At 43.2% G+C, this 8,532-nt stretch overlaps 14 non-coding genes across 14 annotated transcripts; all 14 read right to left on the reverse strand.

Moving 5' to 3' along the window:
• Positions 1 to 334: 334 nt before the first annotated feature.
• Positions 335 to 406, reverse strand: TRNAC-GCA. Its single transcript has one exon. It is a non-coding gene; the product is annotated as a tRNA-Cys (tRNA).
• A 523-nt stretch (positions 407 to 929) lies between these two features.
• TRNAC-GCA lies at positions 930 to 1,001 on the reverse strand. The gene has a single exon. It is a non-coding gene; the product is annotated as a tRNA-Cys (tRNA).
• A 522-nt stretch (positions 1,002 to 1,523) lies between these two features.
• TRNAC-GCA lies at positions 1,524 to 1,595 on the reverse strand. Its single transcript has one exon. It is a non-coding gene; the product is annotated as a tRNA-Cys (tRNA).
• Positions 1,596 to 2,118: 523 nt separating this feature from the next.
• Positions 2,119 to 2,190, reverse strand: TRNAC-GCA. Its single transcript has one exon. It is a non-coding gene; the product is annotated as a tRNA-Cys (tRNA).
• Positions 2,191 to 2,711: 521 nt separating this feature from the next.
• TRNAC-GCA lies at positions 2,712 to 2,783 on the reverse strand. Its single transcript has one exon. It is a non-coding gene; the product is annotated as a tRNA-Cys (tRNA).
• Positions 2,784 to 3,305: 522 nt separating this feature from the next.
• On the reverse strand, positions 3,306 to 3,377 carry TRNAC-GCA. Its single transcript has one exon. It is a non-coding gene; the product is annotated as a tRNA-Cys (tRNA).
• Positions 3,378 to 3,899: 522 nt separating this feature from the next.
• TRNAC-GCA lies at positions 3,900 to 3,971 on the reverse strand. The gene has a single exon. It is a non-coding gene; the product is annotated as a tRNA-Cys (tRNA).
• A 521-nt stretch (positions 3,972 to 4,492) lies between these two features.
• On the reverse strand, positions 4,493 to 4,564 carry TRNAC-GCA. The gene has a single exon. It is a non-coding gene; the product is annotated as a tRNA-Cys (tRNA).
• A 522-nt stretch (positions 4,565 to 5,086) lies between these two features.
• Positions 5,087 to 5,158, reverse strand: TRNAC-GCA. The gene has a single exon. It is a non-coding gene; the product is annotated as a tRNA-Cys (tRNA).
• Positions 5,159 to 5,682: 524 nt separating this feature from the next.
• Positions 5,683 to 5,754, reverse strand: TRNAC-GCA. The gene has a single exon. It is a non-coding gene; the product is annotated as a tRNA-Cys (tRNA).
• A 522-nt stretch (positions 5,755 to 6,276) lies between these two features.
• TRNAC-GCA lies at positions 6,277 to 6,348 on the reverse strand. The gene has a single exon. It is a non-coding gene; the product is annotated as a tRNA-Cys (tRNA).
• Positions 6,349 to 6,870: 522 nt separating this feature from the next.
• On the reverse strand, positions 6,871 to 6,942 carry TRNAC-GCA. The gene has a single exon. It is a non-coding gene; the product is annotated as a tRNA-Cys (tRNA).
• Positions 6,943 to 7,464: 522 nt separating this feature from the next.
• Positions 7,465 to 7,536, reverse strand: TRNAC-GCA. Its single transcript has one exon. It is a non-coding gene; the product is annotated as a tRNA-Cys (tRNA).
• Positions 7,537 to 8,058: 522 nt separating this feature from the next.
• Positions 8,059 to 8,130, reverse strand: TRNAC-GCA. Its single transcript has one exon. It is a non-coding gene; the product is annotated as a tRNA-Cys (tRNA).
• Positions 8,131 to 8,532: the final 402 nt, after the last annotated feature.

An 8,532-nucleotide genomic window follows, 5' to 3' on the forward strand; every position in this document is an offset into this window, starting at 1 on the left:
CCTCACGAAACCCTAGTCCACAACTCCGATTGGTAAAACACCATGCCAGACACCTCAGGTGAACAGAATCCCCCATAGTAACACGACGGGTGTAAAAAAAAAACAACAAAAGAAGAAAGAAATAATTTAAAGAAAAAAAACCCCAACCTGAAAGGGACCAGATCAACTAAAAAAAAAGCTTGACTAGTACCTAATTTTCATCCCTGTCCCTAAGCTAGATTCAAACCCACAGCCCTACGCATGAAGAGCAGAAATATCTATTCCCCCATTCCCTGAAAACACTGTTCTTATTCCTTCTTTAAGTATAGCATAAGTTAATAAAGTATGGCATGAAAGGGAGCACCTGGATTTGAACCAGGGACCTCTTGATCTGCAGTCAAATGCTCTACCACTGAGCTATGCTCCCCTTGTTAATGCTGATGCCCATTCACTGTTAACAGTCAGATACTTTGGAGATTCGCATAAAAGCCTGCAAAAAAGACGCTCAGAAGTTATACGGCAAACCTGCCCTACTGTAACACACTAACTTCCAAGGACAGTACCCGGGAAGAGGCAGCACCTCCTGTTGGAAAGTGCGGTCAAGCCAAACACATCCCTCACGAAACCCTAGTCCACAACTCCGATTGGTAAAACACCATGCCAGACACCTCAGGTGAACAGAATCCCCCATAGTAACACGACGGGTGTAAAAAAAAAAACAACAAAAGAAGAAAGAAATAATTTAAAGAAAAAAAACCCCAACCTGAAAGGGACCAGATCAACTAAAAAAAAAGCTTGACTAGTACCTAATTTTCATCCCTGTCCCTAAGCTAGATTCAAACCCACAGCCCTACGCATGAAGAGCAGAAATATCTATTCCCCCATTCCCTGAAAACACTGTTCTTATTCCTTCTTTAAGTATAGCATAAGTTAATAAAGTATGGCATGAAAGGGAGCACCTGGATTTGAACCAGGGACCTCTTGATCTGCAGTCAAATGCTCTACCACTGAGCTATGCTCCCCTTGCTAAGGCTGATGCCCATTCACTGTTAACAGCCAGATACTTTGGAGATTCGCATAAAAGCCTGCAAAAAAGACGCTCAGAAGTTATACGGCAAACCTGCCCTACTGTAACACACTAACTTCCAAGGACAGTACCCGGGAAGAGGCAGCACCTCCTGTTGGAAAGTGCGGTCAAGCCAAACACATCCCTCACGAAACCCTAGTCCACAACTCCGATTGGTAAAACACCATGCCAGACACCTCAGGTGAACAGAATCCCCCATAGTAACACGACGGGTGTAAAAAAAAAACAACAAAAGAAGAAAGAAATAATTTAAAGAAAAAAAACCCCAACCTGAAAGGGACCAGATCAACTAAAAAAAAAGCTTGACTAGTACCTAATTTTCATCCCTGTCCCTAAGCTAGATTCAAACCCACAGCCCTACGCATGAAGAGCAGAAATATCTATTCCCCCATTCCCTGAAAACACTGTTCTTATTCCTTCTTTAAGTATAGCATAAGTTAATAAAGTATGGCATGAAAGGGAGCACCTGGATTTGAACCAGGGACCTCTTGATCTGCAGTCAAATGCTCTACCACTGAGCTATGCTCCCCTTGCTAAGGCTGATGCCCATTCACTGTTAACAGTCCAGATACTTTGGAGATTCGCATAAAAGCCTGCAAAAAAGACGCTCAGAAGTTATACGGCAAACCTGCCCTACTGTAACACACTAACTTCCAAGGACAGTACCCGGGAAGAGGCAGCACCTCCTGTTGGAAAGTGCGGTCAAGCCAAACACATCCCTCACGAAACCCTAGTCCACAACTCCGATTGGTAAAACACCATGCCAGACACCTCAGGTGAACAGAATCCCCCATAGTAACACGACGGGTGTAAAAAAAAAACAACAAAAGAAGAAAGAAATAATTTAAAGAAAAAAAACCCCAACCTGAAAGGGACCAGATCAACTAAAAAAAAAGCTTGACTAGTACCTAATTTTCATCCCTGTCCCTAAGCTAGATTCAAACCCACAGCCCTACGCATGAAGAGCAGAAATATCTATTCCCCCATTCCCTGAAAACACTGTTCTTATTCCTTCTTTAAGTATAGCATAAGTTAATAAAGTATGGCATGAAAGGGAGCACCTGGATTTGAATCAGGGACCTCTTGATCTGCAGTTAAATGCTCTACCGCTGAGCTATGCTCCCCTTGCTAAACTGATGCCCATTCACTGTTAACAGCCAGATACTTTGGAGATTCGCATAAAAGCCTGCAAAAAAGACGCTCAGAAGTTATACGGCAAACCTGCCCTACTGTAACACACTAACTTCCAAGGACAGTACCCGGGAAGAGGCAGCACCTCCTGTTGGAAAGTGCGGTCAAGCCAAACACATCCCTCACGAAACTCTATTCCACAACTCCGATTGGTAAAACACCATGCCAGACACCTCAGGTGAACAGAATCCCCCATAGTAACACGACGGGTGTAAAAAAAAAACAACAAAAGAAGAAAGAAATAATTTAAAGAAAAAAAACCCCAACCTGAAAGGGACCAGATCAACTAAAAAAAAAGCTTGACTAGTACCTAATTTTCATCCCTGTCCCTAAGCTAGATTCAAACCCACAGCCCTACGCATGAAGAGCAGAAATATCTATTCCCCCATTCCCTGAAAACACTGTTCTTATTCCTTCTTTAAGTATAGCATAAGTTAATAAAGTATGGCATGAAAGTGAGCACCTGGATTTGAACCAGGGACCTCTTGATCTGCAGTCAAATGCTCTACCACTGAGCTATGCTCCCCTTGCTAACACTGATGCCCATTCACTGTTAACAGCCAGATACTTTGGAGATTCGCATAAAAGCCTGCAAAAAAGACGCTCAGAAGTTATACGGCAAACCTGCCCTACTGTAACACACTAACTTCCAAGGACAGTACCCGGGAAGAGGCAGCACCTCCTGTTGGAAAGTGCGGTCAAGCCAAACACATCCCTCACGAAACCCTAGTCCACAACTCCGATTGGTAAAACACCATGCCAGACACCTCAGGTGAACAGAATCCCCCATAGTAACACGACGGGTGTAAAAAAAAAACAACAAAAGAAGAAAGAAATAATTTAAAGAAAAAAAACCCCAACCTGAAAGGGACCAGATCAACTAAAAAAAAAGCTTGACTAGTACCTAATTTTCATCCCTGTCCCTAAGCTAGATTCAAACCCACAGCCCTATGCATGAAGAGCAGAAATATCTATTCCCCCATTCCCTGAAAACACTGTTCTTATTCCTTCTTTAAGTATAGCATAAGTTAATAAAGTATGGCATGAAAGGGAGCACCTGGATTTGAACCAGGGACCTCTTGATCTGCAGTCAAATGCTCTACCACTGAGCTATGCTCCCCTTGCTAACACTGATGCCCATTCACTGTTAACAGCCAGATACTTTGGAGATTCGCATAAAAGCCTGCAAAAAAGACGCTCAGAAGTTATACGGCAAACCTGCCCTACTGTAACACACTAACTTCCAAGGACAGTACCCGGGAAGAGGCAGCACCTCCTGTTGGAAAGTGCGGTCAAGCCAAACACATCCCTCACGAAACCCTAGTCCACAACTCCGATTGGTAAAACACCATGCCAGACACCTCAGGTGAACAGAATCCCCCATAGTAACACGACGGGTGTAAAAAAAAAAAAACAAAAGAAGAAAGAAATAATTTAAAGAAAAAAAACCCCAACCTGAAAGGGACCAGATCAACTAAAAAAAAAGCTTGACTAGTACCTAATTTTCATCCCTGTCCCTAAGCTAGATTCAAACCCACAGCCCTACGCATGAAGAGCAGAAATATCTATTCCCCCATTCCCTGAAAACACTGTTCTTATTCCTTCTTTAAGTATAGCATAAGTTAATAAAGTATGGCATGAAAGGGAGCACCTGGATTTGAACCAGGGACCTCTTGATCTGCAGTTAAATGCTCTACCACTGAGCTATGCTCCCCTTGCTAAACTGATGCCCATTCACTGTTAACAGCCAGATACTTTGGAGATTCGCATAAAAGCCTGCAAAAAAGACGCTCAGAAGTTATACGGCAAACCTGCCCTACTGTAACACACTAACTTCCAAGGACAGTACCCGGGAAGAGGCAGCACCTCCTGTTGGAAAGTGCGGTCAAGCCAAACACATCCCTCACGAAACCCTAGTCCACAACTCCGATTGGTAAAACACCATGCCAGACACCTCAGGTGAACAGAATCCCCCATAGTAACACGACGGGTGTAAAAAAAAAACAACAAAAGAAGAAAGAAATAATTTAAAGAAAAAAAACCCCAACCTGAAAGGGACCAGATCAACTAAAAAAAAAGCTTGACTAGTACCTAATTTTCATCCCTGTCCCTAAGCTAGATTCAAACCCACAGCCCTACGCATGAAGAGCAGAAATATCTATTCCCCCATTCCCTGAAAACACTGTTCTTATTCCTTCTTTAAGTATAGCATAAGTTAATAAAGTATGGCATGAAAGGGAGCACCTGGATTTGAACCAGGGACCTCTTGATCTGCAGTCAAATGCTCTACCACTGAGCTATGCTCCCCTTGCTAAGGCTGATGCCCATTCACTGTTAACAGCCAGATACTTTGGAGATTCGCATAAAAGCCTGCAAAAAAGACGCTCAGAAGTTATACGGCAAACCTGCCCTACTGTAACACACTAACTTCCAAGGACAGTACCCGGGAAGAGGCAGCACCTCCTGTTGGAAAGTGCGGTCAAGCCAAACACATCCCTCACGAAACCCTAGTCCACAACTCCGATTGGTAAAACACCATGCCAGACACCTCAGGTGAACAGAATCCCCCATAGTAACACGACGGGTGTAAAAAAAAAACAACAAAAGAAGAAAGAAATAATTTAAAGAAAAAAAACCCCAACCTGAAAGGGACCAGATCAACTAAAAAAAAAGCTTGACTAGTACCTAATTTTCATCCCTGTCCCTAAGCTAGATTCAAACCCACAGCCCTACGCATGAAGAGCAGAAATATCTATTCCCCCATTCCCTGAAAACACTGTTCTTATTCCTTCTTTAAGTATAGCATAAGTTAATAAAGTATGGCATGAAAGGGAGCACCTGGATTTGAACCAGGGACCTCTTGATCTGCAGTCAAATGCTCTACCACTGAGCTATGCTCCCCTTGCTAAGACTGATGCCCATTCACTGTTAACAGCCAGATACTTTGGAGATTCGCATAAAAGCCTGCAAAAAAGACGCTCAGAAGTTATACGGCAAACCTGCCCTACTGTAACACACTAACTTCCAAGGACAGTACCCGGGAAGAGGCAGCACCTCCTGTTGGAAAGTGCGGTCAAGCCAAACACATCCCTCACGAAACCCTAGTCCACAACTCCGATTGGTAAAACACCATGCCAGACACCTCAGGTGAACAGAATCCCCCATAGTAACACGACGGGTGAAAAAAAAAAAAACAACAAAAGAAGAAAGAAATAATTTAAAGAAAAAAAACCCCAACCTGAAAGGGACCAGATCAACTAAAAAAAAAGCTTGACTAGTACCTAATTTTCATCCCTGTCCCTAAGCTAGATTCAAACCCACAGCCCTACGCATGAAGAGCAGAAATATCTATTCCCCCATTCCCTGAAAACACTGTTCTTATTCCTTCTTTAAGTATAGCATAAGTTAATAAAGTATGGCATGAAAGGGAGCACCTGGATTTGAACCAGGGACCTCTTGATCTGCAGTCAAATGCTCTACCACTGAGCTATGCTCCCCTTGCTAACGCTATTGCCCATTCACTGTTAACAGCCAGATACTTTGGAGATTCGCATAAAAGCCTGCAAAAAAGACGCTCAGAAGTTATACGGCAAACCTGCCCTACTGTAACACACTAACTTCCAAGGACAGTACCCGGGAAGAGGCAGCACCTCCTGTTGGAAAGTGCGGTCAAGCCAAACACATCCCTCACGAAACCCTAGTCCACAACTCCGATTGGTAAAACACCATGCCAGACACCTCAGGTGAACAGAATCCCCCATAGTAACACGACGGGTGTAAAAAAAAAACAACAAAAGAAGAAAGAAATAATTTAAAGAAAAAAAACCCCAACCTGAAAGGGACCAGATCAACTAAAAAAAAAGCTTGACTAGTACCTAATTTTCATCCCTGTCCCTAAGCTAGATTCAAACCCACAGCCCTACGCATGAAGAGCAGAAATATCTATTCCCCCATTCCCTGAAAACACTGTTCTTATTCCTTCTTTAAGTATAGCATAAGTTAATAAAGTATGGCATGAAAGGGAGCACCTGGATTTGAACCAGGGACCTCTTGATCTGCAGTCAAATGCTCTACCACTGAGCTATGCTCCCCTTGCTAACACTGATGCCCATTCACTGTTAACAGCCAGATACTTTGGAGATTCGCATAAAAGCCTGCAAAAAAGACGCTCAGAAGTTATACGGCAAACCTGCCCTACTGTAACACACTAACTTCCAAGGACAGTACCCGGGAAGAGGCAGCACCTCCTGTTGGAAAGTGCGGTCAAGCCAAACACATCCCTCACGAAACCCTAGTCCACAACTCCGATTGGTAAAACACCATGCCAGACACCTCAGGTGAACAGAATCCCCCATAGTAACACGACGGGTGTAAAAAAAAAACAACAAAAGAAGAAAGAAATAATTTAAAGAAAAAAAACCCCAACCTGAAAGGGACCAGATCAACTAAAAAAAAAGCTTGACTAGTACCTAATTTTCATCCCTGTCCCTAAGCTAGATTCAAACCCACAGCCCTACGCATGAAGAGCAGAAATATCTATTCCCCCATTCCCTGAAAACACTGTTCTTATTCCTTCTTTAAGTATAGCATAAGTTAATAAAGTATGGCATGAAAGGGAGCACCTGGATTTGAACCAGGGACCTCTTGATCTGCAGTCAAATGCTCTACCACTGAGCTATGCTCCCCTTGCTAATGCTGATGCCCATTCACTGTTAACAGTCAGATACTTTGGAGATTCGCATAAAAGCCTGCAAAAAAGACGCTCAGAAGTTATACGGCAAACCTGCCCTACTGTAACACACTAACTTCCAAGGACAGTACCCGGGAAGAGGCAGCACCTCCTGTTGGAAAGTGCGGTCAAGCCAAACACATCCCTCACGAAACCCTAGTCCACAACTCCGATTGGTAAAACACCATGCCAGACACCTCAGGTGAACAGAATCCCCCATAGTAACACGACGGGTGTAAAAAAAAAACAACAAAAGAAGAAAGAAATAATTTAAAGAAAAAAAACCCCAACCTGAAAGGGACCAGATCAACTAAAAAAAAAGCTTGACTAGTACCTAATTTTCATCCCTGTCCCTAAGCTAGATTCAAACCCACAGCCCTACGCATGAAGAGCAGAAATATCTATTCCCCCATTCCCTGAAAACACTGTTCTTATTCCTTCTTTAAGTATAGCATAAGTTAATAAAGTATGGCATGAAAGGGAGCACCTGGATTTGAACCAGGGACCTCTTGATCTGCAGTCAAATGCTCTACCACTGAGCTATGCTCCCCTTGCTAACACTGATGCCCATTCACTGTTAACAGTCAGATACTTTGGAGATTCGCATAAAAGCCTGCAAAAAAGACGCTCAGAAGTTATACGGCAAACCTGCCCTACTGTAACACACTAACTTCCAAGGACAGTACCCGGGAAGAGGCAGCACCTCCTGTTGGAAAGTGCGGTCAAGCCAAACACATCCCTCACGAAACCCTAGTCCACAACTCCGATTGGTAAAACACCATGCCAGACACCTCAGGTGAACAGAATCCCCCATAGTAACACGACGGGTGAAAAAAAAAAACAACAAAAGAAGAAAGAAATAATTTAAAGAAAAAAAACCCCAACCTGAAAGGGACCAGATCAACTAAAAAAAAAGCTTGACTAGTACCTAATTTTCATCCCTGTCCCTAAGCTAGATTCAAACCCACAGCCCTACGCATGAAGAGCAGAAATATCTATTCCCCCATTCCCTGAAAACACTGTTCTTATTCCTTCTTTAAGTATAGCATAAGTTAATAAAGCATGGCATGAAAGGGAGCACCTGGATTTGAACCAGGGACCTCTTGATCTGCAGTCAAATGCTCTACCACTGAGCTATGCTCCCCTTGCTAAGACTGATGCCCATTCACTGTTAACAGCCAGATACTTTGGAGATTCGCATAAAAGCCTGCAAAAAAGACGCTCAGAAGTTATACGGCAAACCTGCCCTACTGTAACACACTAACTTCCAAGGACAGTACCCGGGAAGAGGCAGCACCTCCTGTTGGAAAGTGCGGTCAAGCCAAACACATCCCTCACGAAACCCTAGTCCACAACTCCGATTGGTAAAACACCATGCCAGACACCTCAGGTGAACAGAATCCCCCATAGTAACACGACGGGTGTAAAAAAAAAACAACAAAAGAAGAAAGAAATAATTTAAAGAAAAAAAACCCCAACCTGAAAGGGACCAGATCAACTAAAAAAAAAGCTTGACTAGTACCTAATTTTCATCCCTGTCCCTAAG

This window comes from Rhinatrema bivittatum, unplaced genomic scaffold (genome assembly GCF_901001135.1).
Source record: "Rhinatrema bivittatum unplaced genomic scaffold, aRhiBiv1.1, whole genome shotgun sequence".
NCBI lineage: Eukaryota > Metazoa > Chordata > Amphibia > Gymnophiona > Rhinatrematidae > Rhinatrema > Rhinatrema bivittatum.